At 41.8% G+C, this 20659-nt stretch overlaps 1 long non-coding RNA gene across 9 annotated transcripts in view; it reads left to right on the forward strand.

The window, feature by feature from the left end:
• Window positions 1–20659, forward strand: part of LOC112546919 (uncharacterized) — a 55753-nt gene that overhangs the window by 18286 nt on the left and 16808 nt on the right. For 5 of the 9 annotated variants that reach the window (XR_012904652.1, XR_012904651.1, XR_012904653.1 and 2 more), the window contains 5 exons: window positions 3342–3429; window positions 11063–11116; window positions 12790–12854; window positions 13171–13357; window positions 17715–20373. This is a non-coding gene — a long non-coding RNA (uncharacterized LOC112546919). Of the gene's footprint in view, window positions 1–3341; window positions 3430–11062; window positions 11168–12789; window positions 12855–13170; window positions 13358–17714; window positions 20374–20659 lie in introns of those variants that run through there. The other 4 variants (XR_012904656.1, XR_012904657.1, XR_012904659.1 and 1 more) reach the window with 3 other exon arrangements.

A 20659-nucleotide genomic window follows, 5' to 3' on the forward strand; every position in this document is an offset into this window, starting at 1 on the left:
GTTGGAACATGGTGTTGGTGATGGCAAGTTGCTGCTCCGCACAGAATTCTAACAGGAGGCACCCATTGTCATTACAGTTTCTGACACCATGCTTGCCAGCACTCCTTTCCAGGCTTTTGAATCTTTGCCAACTCGGGCATTGAAGTCACCAAGGACGATGACCTTGTCGTCTACGGAAGCGTTCTGAATGAGGTTGCGCCGATCACTATAGAACTTGTCCTTTTCTGCTGGATCCGTTTGAAGAGTTGGGGCATACACGCTGAACGGTGTGGCATGCTGCTTGTTTCTAAGTGGGAGGCGCATGGAGATGATGCAATCTGAATGGCCCATTGGCAAGTTTGCAAGTTTGGATGCAATGGAGTTCCTGACCATAAAGCCAATGCCAGAAAGGCGTTTATCGGACTCTGGCTTGCCTGACCAGTAGAGGATGTAACCTGTACCATGTTATTGAAGGCTGCCTTCCTCGGAGAGGTGGACTTCACTAAGAGCAGCAAAGTCGACATTCAGTCTTGAAAGTTCGTGGGCAACTAGAGCGGAGCGCCGTTCTGAGCGATCACTATCTGTTGTATCAATCATGGTTCAAATGTTCCAGCAAGCAAGCTTCAGTCTTGTCACACCTTGTGAGGCAGGTGTGTACCTTATCTTTCTCTTTGTAGTTTAACCGCTTTTGAAGATGCCCGTTGACCGCGGCTAACCAACTGGGGGAAATGAAAACGAGCTTTGGTTGGGCCACCTTTTCTAGGCCCCTCTCCGTCTGGAGCAAGCCGTGCTATCCCTAGAGAAGGCTGCTTGGTCGTTCAGGATACTGCTGAATTATGTCGTCATTTCCAGGGTCAACATCAGATGACCCTTACACCTGAACCTCCTGCATGCAAGATCGGAACTGCGGCTTCCAGTGTCATCTTCCACCTGCCATTTCGCCCCTTTCCCATTGCTGCAGGGCTTGATGATGGTGTTGTTGTCGCTCGTAGACATGAGCGTGCCCTTCGAACCTGCGCAATGGAGTTTTTAGGTGGAGTGCAGTGTGCACAGTACTGGTCCCACCCTTTACACCTGGGGTTCATCTGCCATGGCCTAGCAAGCAGGGACAATGACAGCGAGGTCCCTGGGTCGTAGGTGTTATGTCGGAGTGTCCTTCTCCTAGATGAGTGGCCTGACAGGGCTAACGAGCTCCATCTGCCCGGGTTTGAAATCAGAGTTTTCCTTCTCTTAGGCTGGCTGCCACCAAGGCTAACAAGCCCAACCTGCTCTGTACACACCAATCGTCGTGCCTTTCTTCAAATGCTTGTTGTTCCAGACTCTTTCATACAGCCAAAGGAATGTTAGTAAGAGGAGAAATAATCAAGCTGTCATTTTGTTAGCTGATTACAATTTTACAGTAAACTTTAAAGATGGTTAGTGGTTAACTTTAAAAACGTTTTTCAGTAAACTTTAAAGGAGGCTATCAATGGCTCCAGACTATTATTTAAACAACAAACTTGTAAGTATCAGTAACTTTGAATTTTTGTCTAGGAGTACAGCAATTACAGTGGGTCGTACCATTCTCATCAAATGATATAATATCAACTATGTAGTTTGATCAGGAGATGGAGCAGCTAGAATGACTCCATCTTTGAAGGGGATACTTCTAGTTATTACTTTGTAATATCTTTTTCTTCATTGTTTATAGTATTTTCTGAGAGTTTACATCCCCATATTAATTATATTTTTTTGCAATTGGAAAACATTATTTCCTGTGTTTCAGTGGAGCTCAGAAACAAATATGCAAATGAGACTTATGTTACAGGCAGTCCCCGGGTTATGTACAAGATAGGGACTGTAGGTTTGTTCTTAAGTTGAATCTGTATGTAAGTCGGAACTGGCGTCCAGATTCAGCCGCTGCTGAAACTGATCAGTTTCAACAGCGGCTGAATCTGGACGCCAGTTCTTACTTACATACAGATTCAACTTAAGAACCCCAGGCATCCCCAAGTCAGCTGCTGCTGAAACTGATCAGCGGCTGATTCCAGGAAGCCCGGGGTAGGGGCTTCCTGTAGTCAGCCACTGGTCAGTTTCAGCAGCGGCTGACTTGGGGACGCCTGGGGCAGAGCAGCTGGGGTGCTGCTGGGTTGGTCCAGTAGCGCTGCCGCTCCTCGGCGCTACTGGACCAACCCAGCAGCACCCAAGCTGCTCTGCCCCAGGTGTCCTGATTCAGCCGCTGCTGAAACTGACCAGCAGTGGCTGAATCAGGACGCCTGGGGCAGAGCAGCTGGGGTGCTGCAGGGTTGGTCCAGTAGCGACCAGAGCGGCGCTACGGGACCAACCGGCAGCGCCCCAGCTGCTGGAACACAGGCGTCCGGAGCAAAGCCGCAGAGCACGGGGGCAGCGGGACAGCCCAGACGCGCCGTGGCTGTCCTGCTGCCCTCGGGCTCCGCGGCTTTGCTCTGCTTTGCTCCCCCTCTCCCTGGTCTGCAGACCAGGGGGATGGGGAGCAAAGCCGCAGAACACGCAGGCAGCGGACAGCCCAGATGCGTCTGGGCTGTCCGCTGCCCGCGTGCTCCTTGGCTTTGCTCTGCTTTGCTCCCCGTCTCCCTGGTCTGCAGACCAGGGAGACGGGGAGCAAAGCAGAGCAAAGCTGCGGAGCACGCGGGCAGCGGACAGCCCAGACACGTCTGGGCTGTCCGCTGCCCGCGTGTTCCGTCGCTTTGCTCCCCGTTCCCCGGTCTGCAGACCAGGGAGATGGGGAGCAAAGCAGAGCAAAGCCGCGGAGCACGCGGGCAGCGGACAGCCCACACGCGTCTGGGCTGTCCGCTGCCCGCGTGCTCCGCTGCTTTGCTTCCTCTCTCTGGTCTGCTGGAGACTAGGGAGACGGCCCCGTTCGTAACTGCGGATCCGACTTAAGTCAGATCCGCGTAACTCGGGGACTGCCTGTATTTGTTTTTACTTGCTTATTTATTTGTTGTCTCTGTGGTGACAAAGCACAAAATATACAGGTTCAAAAGTGAAACTCAGATGTCTCTGCATAAAAATAAATATTCTTATAAACAATGCAGTTTTGCACACATTGTTTAGTTGCACCAGATGTTATTAGTAAGGAATCTGAATACCATTTTTGTTACCATATCCTGGGTTTTGAGGGGGTCTTTGCTTCTCATAACTGGTTTTCCTTAATTTGCTCTCCATCAGGGGAATTCTTGGACTTGGCTCTAATTTGAACTTGTCCTCTAAATTGAGGACAATTGTTATGACATACTAGTAACACCCTATTTATTTTAAGGAAATGTATTGTAAATAAGTGGGTCCCCATCACTGAGGAATCAGAGCACGTCACAATTTTTAATGCTTTTATCCTATCCTCTCAGGTAGGAAAATGCTATCATTCACGTTTCATAGCTGAGGAATTGAAACACCGAAAGACTGACTTGTCCAAGTTATCTGTGGAAAAGCAAGGTATTGCACTTGGGTCTACAAAGTTTCAGGCTAGTACCCTAACCACTGGACTACCTTTCCTTTGTCAAGAAGGTTGCTAAAATGGCACCCAAAAGATTTACATCGGAGCAGTTTATTTTGGCATGTTAGCAGATGAACTACACTTCCATAAATCCTGTTTGTGCTAATGCAGTGTATCTACATTAGGGATTGGCACAGGTGTAACTATATTGGTGTACTTGCACTGACCTGAATTTCCTTACTGTAGACAAGGCCTAAGAATGCCTCTAACTTAAAAAAGCAATGGGACCATGTGAACCTTGCAAGCAATTTAAAGGAGTTGGCATAACATACATGCACACTCAGGATCTGATTTGCAGTCCATTGACTTAAGTGGGGCTTAGATGAAGTCCACGCTGTCCTAAGGCTTGATCCTTTTCCCACTGAAGTCATTTGCCCCTTTATCATAAACGTTTCAAAGGTATTTCCGTGCCTAATGATGCAGATAGGTGTGTAGTAGGGGTATCAAAAGCATCTTAGCAGATTAGCTTGGCTCTCTGAAGTCACTTAAACAGTTTTAAAAATTTACCCCTTGTCTGTTTTAGTGAAAACTTAATGTCTTTTCTTGCTAATTTAGTGTAAACAGTTTTTCAGTAGTACATCTAATGCGTCAGCTGCTGCTATCTAATATGTTATTTCCACTGTCAGAGAGAAAAAGATATTGATTGTTTCCTTTCCTTTCCTGGATCCTGTGTAACCGAGCTGTCTCCTTCACTGCATGGAAACCTCATTTACTCATTAAGTTGAGCTGCTTAATTAAATCAGTAGAAGGTTGCTAATTTCATTGTGTCCATTCAAATGCTTAAGTACATTTATTGTGCCAGTAGAATTGTTCCAGTTGTTTAAGGAGACATTAGTACAGGCATCTCTTTAAAGGAGCTTTTGCTTAGTACATCTAGTTTGTCACACTTTCCAACTCAATTAAAAATAATCAGCATCATGTTAAAAAAGTAAGCATCTCTTAATATTGTACTGGCACTGTAGAGTTAAGGCTGTGAGTCATTCACAGAAGGCATGGGTTCTATGACTTTTGGGGTATGTCTAGACTGCATCCCTCTGTCGGCAAAAGGATGCAGACTAGGCAGATCGACATTGCAAATGAGGCAGGAATTTAAATATCCTGTGTCTAATTTGCATAAAAATGGCCACCGCGTTTTGCCGACTCAGCACTTTGTCTGCAAAAAGTGGCAGTCTAGAGGGGGATCTGTCGAGAAAGAAAGCCTTTTTCGACAGATCCTGTAAACCTCCTTGCAGGAGGCATAAGGGATCTATCGAAAAAGGCTTTCTTTCTCGACAGATCCCTCTCTAGACTGCCACCTTTTGCCGACAAAGTGCTGAGTTGGCAAAACGGGGTGGCCATTTTTATGCAAATAAGGCACGGGATATTTAAATCTCTGCCTCATTTGCAATGTCGACCAGCCTAATCTGCATCCCTCTGCCGACAGAGGGATGCAATCTAGACATACCCTTGGGAATTTCTGTGAGTTCTGCAGTGGCCTGTGTGCTGTGCATAGGGCCACCTGAGCAGCTAGGTACCAGGCTGCCTAGTAGCTGGGATCCAGGAGCAGCAGTGGTGGCCTGGACTGCCCCCACCTGGAGAGGCAGTGTCAGAGCCCTGGAGCAGCAGCAGTGACAGCAGGGTCCTACCTCACCCTCAAGTGGAGTGGCAGCAGTGGGATCTTGGGGCAACACCCTCCCACCCCCGCCTTTAGCAGTGGTGGGGCCCAGGACACTGCCCACTCTCTGCAGAAGCAGGACCCCAAACCTCTCCCAGTCCCAGCCAAGAGCAGCAGTACCTATGAGAGTGACCTACCCCAGAACCTAAGATTTAGTTTTATGTTTTACTTAAAGCCCTGGACAGGTCAGTCTGTGACTTTTTTGTTTATTGCCCTTGATCTACTTTTACTAAACTTTTACTAAAAATATCCATGACTAAATTGTAGCCTTGATAATACTATATGTATAGTGTGGATCCATAAATCCAGTGGAAAGGTTTTTGAATATCATGAGGATATACCTGACAGGTATCTGATAAATATACTTTGCACTCAAGAACAAAGATATTATCATAGGAGTGTCAAGAAAAACACAAGATCATAAGAACTGTAAGATACTGTATCAAACAGATGCTACAGGTTTGTACCAGCCTATAAAAACAATGGCCCTTGTTTATCACTGCCTTGCATCTTCTGTACGCATGTAAGTTCCGTGCACAGGAGATGCTTTCAACATATGTTGCTCTCTCAGTTTGCACAAGCACAAATGTCTGCACAGATGTTGAAGAATAAGACCTTATCAGCTGAGCTGGGAAGTAGAGAGACAGGGAGGTTTTCAATCATACATAAAAAAATATAAATAATAAAAATACCCTTAGTCTTGAACACCAAGAATGCTAGATTAACAATAAAGTGTTAAAATATATACTAGAAAGTATGGTAATGCATGTTTAAAATTCTTCTCATCTTCCATGTACTCCATAGGACAGTCATAGATTGTCAAAGATTTTTTAAAATTACCCATCTCCACTTTTCTAAAATGTGCTCAGCAGAGAATGTAAGTCATCTCTCAAAATACCTGAAAAAACTAAACTTGAAGTTGACCAATTCATTTTGACATGACATTCTAAAAAAAAGTTAGAAGCATTTAACGTCAGTCAAAATTCTCTAACTTTCCTAACGCTCATATCTCATGAATGCCTTTTCTTATAATCCGTAGACTTCCCACCCACACCCAGATTCCTTTGGCAGAAGACCAAGTATGAGAAATATCGGTCAGCTGCATTTTGCTCCTAGGAAAAAGGGATTGTATGTCAAAATCAGTTAACATAGTTCATGGGTATGCAAAGTGATATGCCAACCAGGCACCATATACTGTTACAATTACTATTACAATTAATGTGCTAGAATTTAGTTCAATAAAAAAACTCCTTGAGAAGTAGAAGATGAAGCAAAGCTAGAATTTGTGGAGACTTTAGCTATATTTTTTTTGTAAATTGACTAATGATTAAAATGGAAAAAGCACATATTAAAGCTGCCATTCATGTCAGTGGGAACATAAATGGATCAAGTTCTGTATAAATTCAAAAGGGAATGACATTTGCAACACATAGTAGCATCAGCAGAATGCCCAAGAATCCACATCAGGCTCTTTTTCTAACTAGGTTTGAAGTTCTACAATTCTCAATCTATCATCATGTATATTTATGAAACAGAGAAGCAAAAAAGCATAATTGTGTATATGGATATTGATTTGTCTCAAGTAGCAAATCTGTTTGACTCCAACAACCCACGACATGACCATATACAAAGAAATGCATGGGCCTGATTTTCATTTACATTAAGGTTAAGTCTCCACTGCAAAGAAAAATCTGTGTCGCAAAGTCTCAGAGTCTAGGTCAACTGACTTGGGTTGATGTGTGTCCGGCCCACTAAATTCACAGCCATGAAAAATGCATCACAGATTGTGAAATCTGGTCTTTTGTGTGCTTTTACCCTATGCTATACAGATTTCATAGCAGAGACCAGAATTTCTCAAATCGGGGGTTCTGACTCAAAAGGTAGTTGCATGGGGAGTGTGGTATTGCCACCCTTACTTTTGCACATCCTTTAGAGCTGGGTGGCTGGAGAAAAGCAGCTGTTGGCTAGGTGCCCAGGTTGAAGGCAGCATCTCACCATCAGCAGCACAGAAGTAAGGGTGGCAATACCATACTATGCCATACTTACTTCTGGGTTGCTGCTGGCGGTGGTTCTGCCTTCAGAGCTGGGTTCCCAGCCAGCAGTCACCATTCTCCAGCTGCCCAGCTCTGAAGTCTGAGCCTCCTACAAGCAACAGCACAGAAGTAAGGGTAGCAATATTGCAGCCTCTTCCCCCCACTGCAGCCCCCTCTTTACAACTCCTTTTTGGATCTGGGCCCCTATAATTGCAACACAATGATATTTCAGACTGAAATAACTGAAATCCTGACATTTATTGTTTTTTAAATCCTATGACTGTGAAATTGACCAAAATGTGCTGAGAATTTGGTAGGGCCTCACTCATGCAGCTCGGGCTGTGGGGCTAAAAATAGCAATGTAGATATGCTTGCTCAGGCTGGAGCCCTGACTCTGAGACTCGGTGCTGCGGATTTTTCTTTGTCATGTAGACATACATGAACCACTGTGGCAGTGTAAAGGAAGTGTACATTACAGTTAAAGTTAATTAAATTACATTTACACCCATTTTAAGATACATTTATGATTCCACAGCAGTGTAAAGAGGTCTTGGAGTGAAGAAGAGTAAGGTCTCACGGAGGCCTTGTCTATACTAGGTGCTGGATTGATGCTGCAGCAATCGTTCCACTGCCTGTCAATTTATCATGTCTACTGTAGACATGATATATCAATCTCCGAGAGTACTCCTGTCAATGCTGGTACTCCACTAAGATGAGAAGAGTAGCTAGCGTAGCTGAAGTATTTGCATAACTGAAGTAGATCGACAGTGCAGGTAAAGGTAGACAAGGGCTGAGAAGAAATAAAATGCCCCAAAAGAAGAGGAGTAGAATGGGAGGCATATTAATAATTCCCCATAGCAACTACAATACTAATTAACTTAGCAATTAGGCATTTGATCAACACCTGAAATATGGACTGCCTTGAAGTGCATACTGACCAATAGTGAGTTCATTATCAAGGTAAACTTTTATTTGTAAATAGACATAGAAAGTTATTACCACAAACAGTAAACGTTAATTCTAGTATCAAACTCTATTGAAAAATCAGAAAGGAGAAGGCAGAAGACTTTTTTAAATTGAAGTGTTTTTATCACAACATTTTGTCCCAGTATAGATTAATCAGAAAATATTTTGTGCCAACCTAAAGTGCAGGTTATGTTTCCTACACAAACAAATCAGCACTGAAATTATGTCTAGCCTGCATATTCTATTAGGACAAAATGACTAAAGTCCAAAATGCTGACGTTCTCTGCTGGTTGAACATTTTTATTAAGATTAATGTGAGTTATGAAAGGCCATCGTGAATGATGATGAGGTAGTAAATATACGCAGAACTCCAGAGATCACTGGGGATACCTTCAGACTGCATCCCTCTGCCGACAGAGGGATGCAAATCAAGCACTTCAAAAGTGCAAATGAGCCCAGGATTTAAATATCCCGGGCTTCATTTGCATACTCACGTTCGGGCGCTGTATAGGATGAGGAGTATAGAATCTGCCGAAAAAGCTCTCCACTGTCAGAAGAGCTGAAGCTAGACTTTACTTTAACTTTCGAAAGGATGTGTGCTCAGCCAGAGCCCGAATGTGAATATGCAAATGAAGCCCAGGATATTTAAATCCCAGTCTCATTTGCATTTTCGAAGCGCTTTATTTGCATCCCTCTGTTTGCAGAGGGATGCAGTCTGGAGGAAGCCTGGTTGTCATGACTGCAAGGCAGGAAAAGGCACCTGTAAATAAACTCAAAGAATGCACAACATCAAAGAAAGCTTGGAAAATAACTATTTAGAATAAGCATGTATGATATAATGTTACTAGCCTGTATGTAGGCATGTCACTCAATGATGCCTGATTTGATGTTCCACATTAGAATATTGGTTCAAATCTAGGGCCCAGCATTCAGCAATGCTCAATGGCTGTTCTAACCATATTGGCCTGCCAAAATGCATCTAGTTAATTGGGCAATATGTGTATGTAGGAGGAAATATTAATTAATTTTCACAATTAATTATGTGAAGCAAAGGATTTTTATCACCCTCATCATCATTTTAGCTTGCACAAACAAGTTAGATATTACAATTTGGTTTTATCTCTGGATGGGTGAGACAGCTTAATTCCCTGGAAAGGAGAAATAAGCCAAAGTAGCTTTATTACTATTCTTTAGTATCCACATAGGAATAGAAAATACCTCACTAAATAAGGAGCCTAATTCAAGCTGAGTTAAAGTTTGTCTTTCCATCAAAATATCACATTAGATGTTCTAACAGGAGGTGCTAAATGGTCCACCATCTCTGGCAATTAGATTGAGCTTCATAACTAAAATAATTATGACTATTTTAATAGACAAATATAAAATACATTATTTTTGTGCTTAAGAATTCCATGCAATCTACCCACCTCTCATCTTCACACAGGAAAAATACAGAGCATATCAATTGTTTTTAATTCATGATCCCTTTTTTCTAAGTTGACTCCATATTAGTTTTTAACTGTTCAAGATTTAGGGAAAGTAATAAAGAGAATGTATTCAATAGATAATTTTCCCCAGTTGTGGATGGTTTGAATAATGAAAATATACCAGGGCAAGGAAACACTACAAAAATGTAGAATGATTACTAAACTAGAAAACAGAGGAGTGAAAGCAAACACTGTTTTCGTTACTTTGGACTGGCAATATGGTGACCATCTTGCTACAAGGAACCCACAATTAGTCAGGAGATTGGCTTAGTGACCTAAGCATCAAGTTTGAAATACTTGCATTTAAAGAAACTCCAGATTTGAATGTTCCATAATCTTTCATTCTCTCAAGGTGATAGAATCACAAAGTTTACTTTGTTGAATCTTTTGGAAGGGATGTTATAAAACAGATTTTTACTTGCTGTCTTCTTGGACATTAAAAATCCAAGGTATTCTTAGTAAAAGCAGTAGCTTATCCTCATATCCTTGTTCAAGAAGTTCACTTTCTACTTATTGTCCGCTTGTCTTGGTGGGCATTGGATGTCCACCTATCTGCCTTTCTCTGTCCCAATGGTGACTTCCTCGTAGTGATGTAGTGCTTCCACCCTGTTCACATTCTGTCAGTTTGCTTGAAAATCCATGTATGTTGGGAGAGAATTAGGGTAAAAGTATCCATCCCATTTCTGACTCTCATCAAAACCTACAAAGAGGCTGCTCCAAAGGTCATCTACCACAGGGACTGAGAGAGAATATGTCTGGTAGGATTCTAAGACTTAAAGGGTGTTGTCCACATGTTTGTATATGCACTTCTCTGGGAATAGAACTGATGCATGCTGCCACTCAAGCTGATGTTTCATGTCCTGAGAAGGAGTCATGTACCTAGTGACCTATCTGAATTCCTTCACATTATATACATTCACATCTTCTGGTTACTTTTGCAGTCTCTGGTGGCACTAATGCATTAGGCTGACACTTGGTTCATGCTTGTTATTTTTACACCAATGTTTCTCAGATTGGTCCATGAACCCACCCTGAGAAAGCTGCTACTCGACCACTCCAGCTTGTTTACTTACTGGCTCCACCGCCCCAGAGCCTTGTGACTCCATTAGTTTGCTGTTTACAGCCAGAGGGAGCCGTGGGAAGTAGCATGACCCAGGCCGCTGCTTCCTACAGTGCCCATTGACTGCAAACGGCATACTACATCCAATGGGAGCTGCAAGGCTCCATGGCTGTGTAGCCGGCAAGTAAACAAACTGGAGTGGCCCAGGAGCAGCCTTCTCAGAGTGGATCTGTGGACCACTCTGAGAAACACTGTTTTAGGGTAAAGGATGCTATGTACATTTAAGATTCTATCAGTACTGTTTATTACATGGAGCTTGAATTCTTGGTATTTTTTTTCTTATGCCAGTTCTCTCTTTTCACCATGTCTCAGGGATCCAGAAGCTGTCAAAGTAGCTGACACCAAAAAAGAGGGAGAGTAATTCAGGTGAGAATTACCAGAGTCATTCAGGTGAGAAATTCAGAGCTCTCATTGCAGGTGAGTAATAATAGTTTCTGTCACTAGCTGCACTAAGCACAGTGCATGACAAAGCAAGATAAAATACGGGTGCATGCTATGAATACATGTGACTCTCTACTCAACCCTTTAGTGAAGTATACCAAACTGGATCATTCAGCAACATAAAATTATAATTTACTCATGTCTCTGAGTCACTGAAGGGGCAATGAATATACTCTCCACTAGCAGACTTTGGAGCCATTATGGTCTATAAAGTGAATACTAGTATGAAAATCAAAGTTTTCCTGATGTCAGACTATGGCAAGATGAAAATCTTGGCGCTAAATTCAGCCCAGATCTATGAAATTTGAAAGTAAATGCACATAACTTAAATGTAGTTCTCCAATGGCAGTGTACGTGACTTTTGGGTGAATAAAGGTTTGTTCAGAAATATTTATGCATGGGCTGAAAGACATAGGGTGAAATCCTGGCCCCCAAAAGCTCAATGGGAGCTTTGCTATCAAATTCAATAGGGCCAGGATTTCACCTTTGATCACATAGAAAAGGGGAATAATTGTCCTAAAAATGACCAGCAGACACATGCAAGTTGCTGTGAGAGAAGCTGCAGGGACTAGCATTGTGATGAGTGATGTGATGAGCCAGCCCAACTCATGTGATCTTAGCCTATGACAACAGAATTTCTACTGCCCTGAATATAGCTAATAAAAAATCAAAGTACATGTTGCTACCTGCACCAAACAGGCTTTAAGAGATATTGCCAGGATTTGGTGAGTAGCTGAGAGAGTTGCATATTTAGTAGGGACTTTAGGAAGGTACTTGGTGCTCACATCTCCCTCATTTAGGCCCAATCCATTTAAGTGCTTAAGCACAAACTTAACTTTTATCTTTGTTGAATAGGGATGAGACTACTCAAGTGCTTTAAGTCATGCAGATGCCCTACTTAGGGTACGTCTAGACTACAGACTTTTGTCGACAGAAGTTTTGTCGACAGATACTGTCGACAAAGCTTCTGTCGACAAAGAGCGTCTAGACTACATTCAGTTCTGTCGACGAAGAGCGTCTAGACTACATTCAGTTCTGTCGACAAAGCAAGCTGCTTTGTCAACATGGCAGTGTAGATGCAAAGGACAGTTTAGATGCAATAATGCCTTCTGTTGACAGAACTCTGTCGACAAAAGGCATTATTCCTTGTAAAATGAGGTTTACCAGTGTCGACAAAACTGCTGAGTTCTGTCGACGTTATGTCGACAGAACTCAGCGGTAGTGTAGACGCAGGTTTAGCTTTGTCGATAAAAGTCCACTTTTGTTGACAAAACCCTGTAGTCTAGACACACCCTCTGTCAATAAGGTCTTCGGGGCAGGAATTGTCTTTTTGTCCTGTGTTTGTACAGTACCTAACACAGTGGAGTCCGGGGCCAGGACTAGGGTTTCTAGGCACTAAGGTAATAAAATAATAAAGAATAACAAGTGCTTTCTCAGGGCCCTATGCAGCTCTAGCTGAAGCATTCCATGGGGATAGAATTCCCAGGCAACAGGTCCCTACAGCAAGGGATAGGAGAGTCATCAGCATTGCCATAATTGAAATTAACTGTGTGTTGTTTCAATTAATTGTTCCAATTAGTCTCTCCGTTTCTTTTCAGTTATGCCTTTCTACAACAATGCCACCCGGGATGCTGCTGGAAATTGAAAATACTCTAATGGCCAGGTGCTCTTCAATTAAAAAGCTTTACTATTTCTAATTAGCTTTCTGCCATGTTTTCATTGTAATAGTGAGAAGTTTCATCGGTGGAATGGATGGGGAGTTGTCATTACAAGAATGGCGTTGCATTAGAGATTCCATTATTAGAGTGTGTGTGGGGTGGGGGGAGGAAATAATAGAAAAAAAAAGAACTAAACTGGTGTGTTTTTAGCTGGTGAAACTTTCTAGTTCACTTTTATTAACTCAGCACAATGGTATGATATATGGGTTGCAAACGATAAGGAAGAACTTTAAACTCTTGTTCCCTCTACCAAACAACCAGCCAAACAAACCAAGTCCAAACACTCATCTCGGTAGGCCAGATCCTGATCCAGGAAGGAGGACAGCTTAGAAGAGATGGTGTCCATCTCACCAAGAAAGAGGGGAGCATCTTTACATACTGACTCACCAACCTAATGAGGACTGTTTTCAACTAGGATCAATGAGGGGCAGATGATAAAAATCCACAGGTAAGCATAAAAACAGTGACCCGAAGAGAGTGCTAAATATTGGAGAGGACATGGAAAATTCCAGTGAGGTCAAAGGAACAACAAGAGAAAAATCAGTGGGAGAATCTGCTCAAATGCAGATGTCTATGCACAAGTGCAAGAAGTATGGGGAACAAACTGGAAGTACAAATACATGAGCTAAACTGGTGACTTAACTGGTATTACAAAGATTTGGTGGGATAAATCTCCTGACTGTAATATTGGTGTAGGAGGGTATAGCTTGTTCAGGAAGACAGGCAGGGAAAAGAAGAGGTGTGTATAGTAAAAGCTATGTTATCCAGCATGTTGGGTAAATGGAGGGAGGGAGTTTCAGTTAATCAAATATGCTGGTTAACTGAGAGTTGTATGTTCCCGATGGAATACTAATGTTCAAAGCACTAGCATACAATAAAATGAATAAAATATAAAATAGTATACAGGCACTTCATTTGCACTTTTTAAGTGCTTCATTTACATCCTTCTGCTGACAGAGGGGTGCAGTCTAGACACACTCTAGGGCTACGTCTACACTGGCCCCTTCTCCGGAAGAGGCATGCTAATTTCGAACTTTGGAATAGGGAAATCCGCGGGGGATTTAAATATCCCCCACGGGATTTAATTAAACATGGCCGCCGCTTTTTTCCCGGCTTGGGGAAAAGCCGGAAAAGAGCGTCTAGACTGGCGCGATCCTCCGGAATAAAGCCCTTTTCCAGAGGATCTCTTATTCCTACTTGAAAGTAGGATCTCTTGAAAGTAGGAATAAGAGATCCTCCGGAAAAGGGCTTTATTCCGGAGGATCGCGCCAGTCTAGACGCTCTTTTCCGGCTTTTCCCCAAGCCGGGAAAAAAGCGGCGGCCATGTTTATTTAAATCCCGCGGGGGATATTTAAATCCCCCGCAGATTTCCCTATTCCAAAGTTCGAAATTAGCATGCCTCTTCCGGAGAAGGGGCCAGTGTAGACGTAGCCTAGTGGTGTGCACTGCACTGCAGAGTGTTTGGGTTTTCTGAAGAACTTAAGTGTATACAGGTAATGTTTTCTATGCAGTAGGTTATCATCATTTTATACACATGGGGTGCATCTAGACTGGCAAGATTTTGCGCAAAAGCAGCTGCTTTTGCGCAAAAACTTGCCAGCTGTCTACACTGGCCGCTTGAATTTGTGCAAGAGCACTGACTTTGTAATGTACAAAATCAGTGCTTCTTGCGCAAATACTTTCACGCTCCTGCTCAAGAAAAAGCCCTCTTGCACAAGAATACTTGCTCAAGAGGGCCAGTGTAGACAGGGAAGAACTGTTTTGCGCAAAAAAGCTCCAATGGCTAAAATGGCAATCAGGGCTTTCTTGCACAAAATTGTGTCTCAAAAAAAATTGCACTTTTTGCGCAAAAGCATCCATGCCAATCTAGACGCGCTTTTGCGGAAATACTTTTAACAGAAAAACTTTTCTGTTAAAAGTATTTCCGTAAAATCATGCCAGTCTAGATGCAGCCATGGTGTACACCCCAATCACTAAAAATACACAACACTAAAACTATACTGAACTTAACGTAATCTTTCTTTGATGACTCGTAAAGCACTTTAGGATCTTGAAGTGCCTCAGGGTCATTGTTATCAACATAAGTTATCATTATAGATGTAGAAGATTTAGGAGATTGGTCTGAATTTGTAATGACTTTATGACACAGCCTGGAAGCTGCTTTTTTAAATAAATCTTGGATTTGAAGCTTGTTTCTTTGTCTTCTGCCTCTTTTGCAGTAGAATGCAGAGTGTGCAGTTGCACAATGTGCTGAGCAGTATACTAGCCTTGGTTAATAGACCAAAGATTTGTATGGGGAGGTCTCAGGAATTCCGGGTAACTGGTTAACTGATTGCTGGATAACACAGCTTTTACTGTAATATATTCTTGATCTATAACACATCTTATTCTGAGGTCCAGCAGGAGGTGAGAGGCAGGCTAATTGAAAATTTCTACGTAAAGACAAAAGGGGGGAAAGTAGGTGTTATATAATGGTAAAGCTCTACTATAGACCATTAAATCAGAAAAAGGAGGTGGCTGGGGTATTTCTAGAACAAATAACAGAAATTTCAAGAATAGACCTGGTAGTAATGTGAAACCTTAACCAGACATCAGTTAGAAAAGGAATATGTCAAAATATAATGTCACCAACACATTCCAAACATTTAATAGACAGTGTTTTGTGTCAGAAAGTGGAGGCGGTAACCAAGGGGACAGCCATTTTAGACTTGATTCAGACTAGAAGGGAGGCATGCTAATCTGAAGGTAATTTGGGTGAATGTGATCATGAAATTATAGATCTCATGATTCTAAGAAAAAGGAAGGGAGAGCAACAAAATATAGAGTACAGAAAATTAAAAAAAAGACTTTAACAAATCCAAAAAACTAAAGGAAAACATTAGGAGGCTGATATGGCAGCATTAGGAGCTGATCTGTAAATCAAAAAGGAATCCTACAATATGTGGAAACATGGACGAGTTACTAAGGAGGTGTACAAATGAATAGCATAAGTATGTAGGGACAGAATCAGAAAGGTCAAGGCACAAAGCTGAGTTACATAAAGGGGACATAAAAAAAGAGATTCTTTAAATGCATTAGATGACAAATGAAGGAAAATATAGAGCTACTTAGTGAGGAAGGAGAACTAATAACCAATGACATCAAGAAGGTGTTGAATGCTTATTTTTGCTTCAGTTTTCACTGAAAAAGTTAATGGTCACAGGATACTCAACACAATATTAAAAAGAGGGAAGGAATAGGTTAAAGACTATTTAAGTAAGTTTGATGTTTTCAAGTCAGCAGGCCTTGATGAAATTCATCCTAGTTTCCTTTGGAACAGGTAGCAATTCTCTTTGGGCACATCTAAACTGCGGCATTATTTTGAAATAACAGGGTGTAAGTCCACACATCAAGCCTGTTATTTCGAAATAATGGGCTTCTTATTCTGATTTCCGTAACCCTCATTTCAGGAGGAGTAAGGGAAGTTGAAGGAAGAGTGTTCTTCCTTTGACTTTCTGCCATGTAGACAGGACCAAAAGCTGAGTTTAGCTACTTCGATTTCAGCTTTGCAATTAACGTAACTGAAGTTGTGTGTCTTAATTTGATGTTAGCCCTCAGTTTAGATGTACCCTGAGGTCCTGGAAGAATGGAGAAGGGAAAACATAGACCTATCTTTTAAAAAGGGAACATAGAGGATGTAGGGAATTATGGACCCATCAGCCTAACTTCACTACCTGTCAAGATATTGGAACAGATTATTAAACAATCAATTTGAATGCACCTAAAAGATAAAATGATTATCAGGAATAGCCAGCATGGAATTGTCATGAACAAATCATGCCAAGCCAACCTAATTTCCTTCCTTTCTTGACTTTTAGTAAAGGCTTATCTGCACTTTACACCTCTACAGAAATATAGCTGCATGCACTGCTGTAGCTCTTCAGTGTAGACACTGTCTATGTCAATGAGAGGAGTTCTCTCATCAGTGTAGGTAATACACCTCCCTGACATACAAGGGTACTGAAACAATTTGTATAGTGGGGGTGCTGAGAGCCATTGAAACAAACTGTACACTCTGTGTATGGTGAAAACCACTTCAAGCCAGGGGGTTCTGCTACACCCCCTATCAGTCCTAGTTCCAGCATCTATGCTGAGAGGCAGTAGCACCGTCAGTTCGAGGATTTAGGTTGGCTTAACTACACTGCACAGGATGTGGACTTTTCACACTGCTGACCAACTGAGGTAATTTTCTAGGGACGAGGCCTTAGACTTAGTATTTATTTAGGTTTAGACACAGTGCCTCAAGACATTTTCGTAAGTGAACTAGGACAATATGGCACAGATTAAATTACTACGAAGTGGACACACACCTACTTGAAAGACCATACTCAGAGAGTAGGAATTATTGGTTCTCTGTCAAGCCGAGGATGTATCTTGTGGGATCTTGCAGTGGTAAGCCCTGGGTCCAGAACTATTCAATATTTTCATTATTGACTTGGATAATGGACTGGAGAGTCTGCTTAAAGAATCTGCTGATGTCATCACGTGGGGGGAAGGTGTTGCAGACACTTTGGAGGACAATGTGAGAATTCAAAATGACCTAGACAAATTAGATAATTGGTCTGAAATCGACAACAGGGAATGAAATAAAGATAAGTGCAAAGTGCTAAGGAAAGAAAAATGCATACCTATAACATGGGGGATAACTGGGTAGGTGGTAGTACTGCTGACACGGAATTTAGGATTATTGTGTGACACAATCTGAGTATGAGCCAACAATGTGATGCAGTTCTCTAAAAGGCTAATGGTCTGTCGTGTGTTAACAGGAGTGTTATATGTAAGACCTCAGAGATAATTGTCCTGTCCTGCTTGGCACTGATGAGGCCTCAGGTGGAGTACTGTCTTCAATTCTGGCTGCCACACTTCAGGGAAGAGGAGGCTATTGGAAAGAGTACAAAGCAGAGCAACAAAAAATAATAAAAGTTTAGAAAATCTAATCTCTGAACAAAGGTTAAACACACTGGGCATGTTGCATCTTGAAAAAAGACAGAGGGTGGAGATGAAAACAACTGTCAAATGTCAAGGGCTTTTATAAAGAGGACTGATCAGTGATTCTCCATGCCCACTGTATGCAAGACAAGTAACAATGGACTTTATCGGCAGCAAAGGAGATTTACAGTGATATTAGGAAAAGCTTTCTAACTATTATGCCAGTAAAGCTCTGGAATAGGTTTACAAGGGATTTGTGGAATCCCTATCATTGAAGGTTTATCAAAGAGATGGGACAAACACCTGTTGGAAGTATTCTGTGTTTATTTCATGCCACCTCAGTGTAGTAGTTGAGCTAGATGACCTTTTGAGGCCCCTCCCAGCTGTGTATTTGTATTATTTACTAGTTACTCATTTATGAATTAAACTAGAATTTGTACTGACATTGTTCATTCACCACATGCACTGTTAAAAATGTCCCTCCTGAGAAGGACTACCTCTGATTCCAAGGAGGAGTGACATGATTTTGAAGTCAGGGCATGGCCATGTGGATTTCACACCCTTAGATTGAAGTATACCACTCCAGTCAGCAAAACTCTTTCTGGAGATGGAGTCACCACCTTGCACTTCACTCAAGGCCAGTGGGCTGCTTGCAAGTTGTGGAGCAGGGCAGGGCTTGTGATCTCTCCCACTCAGTAGCTGTTTATGTGACTCACTGCAGGCTGGGATGCTCAGGTATGCTGTTGTGCAGATCTTCAGAAATGATAGGAACAGGACCCTTTGTTATCCTTTCTTCTCATTCTCTGGTCATCGATGCCAACAACAGCCAAAACATATTGAAACCCAAAGGAAGAACAACATTGGTTAAATAGGCATATTATTTTAATTAAAACAGAGAAAGTTTCTCTCTGAGTCATTGCTTATGCTACTGTATCATAGCAACATTGTTTTGGTGTTTATATAAATCCCAGTTAATCAACCTTTAATTAGCCCAAATTCCCGGTGAACTAAGGATCAATCATGCTTCTCTATCCTAAACCTTATTTTCCTAAAGGGTTCTTAAGTCTCTGAAACTCTTAAGAAAAACAGGCTTATACGTTGCTTGAAATAAACAATTTTTGCAGTGGATCAGACATCTGATCTTTGCCTTGGTGTTTAATGAGCTTCAAGTACTGTTTATTGTTCTGTTTGTTTCAGTGCGATCCAAGAAATGGCATCAATCACTGATAAAATAGGAAGATCAAAAAGCACCTTTTTGGTGTATTATCACAGTAAACAAGACTCCTTTTTTATCTTGTTCATATTTCCAACACACTGCCAAAATATTTTGTTTCTTTCATCCACTGAGATAAAAAGAGCCTGTAGACAAAAATGCTCCAAAGATTGAATGCCATAATGGGAATTTCCTGAGAGGAGGAGCTCTCCTGTTGGTGAGGATATTTTTAGGGGGATACCTCTTGAGTCATGTAGAAGACAACCCCTTCACCCACTGGTCCAACATATACACGCATCACTTAATAATTTTCTTGTCTTTGAGGGAAAAGGCTGCCCAGGAAAAGGCAATATTTGATAAATTATATATGCTACCTGTACTCAAAAACATTGTCAGGACCCTATCCATTTGCTTACTCCTACATGACTCCTGGAAATCCAGTACAGTGGTCCCATCAATAATTAGTGATAAAGATTAACAAAATGAAAACCTACCAGCAGATAGAGCCCACTCTTTACTCATCTTCTGTATTTGTACTGTTTTCCATTCTCCCACCATGCTGGAGAGTAGATATTGAAAAAAAAAAAAAAAAAAGCTCTGTACACAGGGGTTCTGATGTCCTTCCCATTCCATTTCCTTCCCTAACAATTCCTCATTGGATCCCATTGCCAGTGCTACTCCCACTGTGTGCAGAGATTCTTTAACTGATCTTGCCGTCTGTTTCCTCTATGGCATTCTGTCCACATACTAAAGCTCTGATGGCTTCAGTTACTCCAGGCTTCCCTCGTTTCCTTCCTTCCTGGCCCGGAAATGTCTTTGCTTCCTACTCCATCTACAGCTTGCATCCTAAACGGAACCTATTGCATGAAGTGGGATGTGCCCAACAGTCATCGTCCGCAATGGAGAAAAGGTGGGGTAAAACTTTTACAAAACAGCATTCTGTGTTCAGGTGGGGGATGGGAAACAAAGGTTTCATGTAATGCTGAACTTCAAAACCTTAGCTCTGCAAGTATTATAGATGAATATCCAAAGTGAATACTAGGACATGAGTGAAAGGGCAGAGATAACATCATTTACAACAATAGTTTCTAGATACTTTGTTAAATTTATTTAACATTGGGGGTCTCCTTAAATGTTTGTGTATGCCTCGTTTAGAGAGTTCAAAGAATTAAAAATAAGATATTTCTCAAGGTAAAGCTGTTTGTTCTGTTTTGTACATGAGCTAGAGACCTTGCAATGTGTACATTTTAAGAAGTCATTAAATAAATACTATTTCAAAAACATTCATTGCTCATTTCTGGCAAAACTTTCAGTATGGTGTGTCGTGATCCAAAACACTGTAAACGAAAGCTCAGATCCTCAGTGATATTTAGATACCTAACTCCTATTTAAATCATTGGGAGTTAGGTGCCTGAATATTTTTCATGATCCTGGCCTAAACTTTCAAAGGACTCTCCAAACTCCACACTCATAGAACAGTTCAGTGTTTGGATAATGCTTGTTTGTGTTCACTGAGGAGATCTTTGCGTGTACAAATGCAATACCATCCATGCCTTTCTCATGGTTCTT

Source organism: Pelodiscus sinensis, chromosome 6 (assembly GCF_049634645.1).
Source record: "Pelodiscus sinensis isolate JC-2024 chromosome 6, ASM4963464v1, whole genome shotgun sequence".
Classification (NCBI taxonomy): domain Eukaryota; kingdom Metazoa; phylum Chordata; order Testudines; family Trionychidae; genus Pelodiscus; species Pelodiscus sinensis.